Raw genomic sequence first — 2,606 nt, 5'->3', positions numbered from 1 at the left:
GGAGCAAAGACGGCGTCCACAAAGTACATCCGAACATGACATGACAATCAACAATGTCCACACAAAGAAGGATAAAAACAACTGAAATATTCTTGATTGCTAAAACAAAGTAGATGCGGAAATTAGCGTTTAAGGAAGACGTGAAACTGCTACAGGAAAATACCAAAAAAAGAGAAAAGCCACCAAAATAGGAGCGCAAGACAAGAACTAAAACACAACACACAGGAAAACACCAAAAAACTTAAAATAAGTCACGGCGTGATGTGACAGGTGACAGTACACCTACTTTGAGACAAGAGCTACAGTGATGCATGGTTGGTTATGGTTTACATTCATATCCAACACTTGCAACAATTACTTTTTATTGTCTACTGAGTTTCATTTTTGAATGATTTCTGCTGCTGGTGTGCCTCTGGATTTTTTCAATGAAAAAAATGCGCCTTGGCTCAAAAAAGGTTGAAAAACACTGCTGTAATGAAACAACTGGACTTAAAGAACAATTTTAGAAGGTTAAAATATGAATTAAAAGGCATTAAACACATTGGGCTTTTCTTGTTGCACTCAAAGAACAATTTACAATTGTCCATTTTACATATAGTTTGTCATAATCAATGATTAGATTAGAATTAGAGGGGGTGGGATTAAATAAATTATCTTCTTCCCACTCCCTTTCAGGCAAAACAGGACAATAATGCATTACATACTATACATTACCTTTTGCACTATATTAATTTATATTATTAGGTGTTGTCAACTTTGTACTTTTTTATATCATTGCCTGAAATAAATAAATAAATGAAAAACAAAAAAAAGATTAAAAAGCTTTATTGACATTATATTAAATGCTTCATGATTTTTTGGTTTCCAATCCTGGTCTGTGCTTTAAGAAAAATACAATTATTAGTAAGTACTATAAGCAAAACTGTGGATAAAACTACACAGATAAGCCATGTAGCAGGTCAAACACATTTATTAAAGATAAAACACAAAATTCGGTCATTTCACTTGCATTCGTTGACGCTAGATGGGCAATTTTAAAGGCCTACTGAAACCCACTACTACCGACCACGCAGTCTGATAGTTTATATATCAATGATGAAATCTTAACATTATAACACATGCCAATACGGCCGGGTTAACTTATAAAGTGACATTTTAAATTTGCCGCTAAACTTCCGGTTCGAAACGCCTCTGAGGGTGACGTATGCGCGTGACGTAGCCCGGCGAACACGGGTATGCCTTCCACATTGAAGCCAATACGAAAAAGCTCTGTTTTCATTTCATAATTCCACAGTATTCTGGACATCTGTGTTCGTGAATCTGTTTCAATCATGTTCATTGCATTATGGAGAAGGAAGCTGAGCAAGCAAAGAAGAAAGTTGTCGGTGCGAAATGGACGTATTTTTCAAACGTAGTCAGCCACAACAGTACACAGTCGGCGCTTCTTTGTTTACATTCCCGAAAGATGCAGTCAAGATGGAAGAACTCGGATAACAGAGACTCTAACCAGGAGGACTTTTGACTTCGATACACAGACGCCTGTAGAGAACTGGGACAACACAGACTCTTACCAGGATTACTTTGATTTGGATGACAAAGACGCAGACGTGCTACTGTGAGTATGCAGCTTTGGCTTCTAAACATTTGATCGCTTGACCGTATGTGCGCAACTTTTTTTTGCGTATGTACGTAACTTTTTTAAAATATATAAGCTTTATGAACCTTGGGTTAGGTGAACGGTCTTTTGGGCTGAGTGATTGTGTGTGTTGATCAGGTGTTTGAATTGTATTGGCGTGTTCTATGGAGCTAGGAGCTAGCATAGGAGCTAGGAGCTAGCATAACAAACACGCAGGTGTTTTTATGCAGGATTAATTTGTGGCATATTAAATATAAGCCTGGTTGTGTTGTGGCTAATAGAGTATATATATGTCTTGTGTTTATTTACTGTTGTAGTCATTCCCAGCTGAATATCAGGTCACCCCCGGCTCTCACAGCATCTTCCCTATCTGAATAGCTTCAACTCCCCACTAGTCCTTCACTTGCACTTTACTCATCCACAAATCTTTCATCCTCGCTCAAATTAATGGGGAAATTGTCGCTTTCTCGGTCCGAATCTCTCTCACTTCATGCGGCCATCATTGTAAACAATAGGGAACTTTGCGTATATGTTCAACTGACTACGTCACGCTACTTCCGGTAGGGGCAAGCCTTTTTTTTATCAGATACCAAAAGTTGCAATCTTTATCGTCGTTGTTCTATACTAAATCCTTTCAGCAAAAATATGGCAATATCGCGAAATGATCAAGTATGACACATAGAATAGATCTGCTATCCCCGTTTAAATAAAAAAAATTCATTTCAGTAGGCCTTTAACTCTGCTAATATTTCACACCCCCGTTTTAGTGTTTATGAAACAGAAGAGGAAGAATATATTTTCATGTTTGTTTGGACTGAGATAAAGGTTAAATGCAGCCAAAAATGCAGATTTTTCGTGTGTCCTTTGTGGTTTTGTGCTTTGTTTCGATTCGACCAATCAGTGGACATCAGTCAGGTGGCTTTTGATCAAAATATGAACCTCATCAAGCCACTCACATTTTTAAAAGTTT

This window comes from Entelurus aequoreus, linkage group LG18 (genome assembly GCF_033978785.1).
Source record: "Entelurus aequoreus isolate RoL-2023_Sb linkage group LG18, RoL_Eaeq_v1.1, whole genome shotgun sequence".
In the NCBI taxonomy this organism is placed as follows: Eukaryota; Metazoa; Chordata; class Actinopteri; order Syngnathiformes; family Syngnathidae; genus Entelurus; species Entelurus aequoreus.
This window is presented reverse-complemented; position numbering follows the sequence as displayed.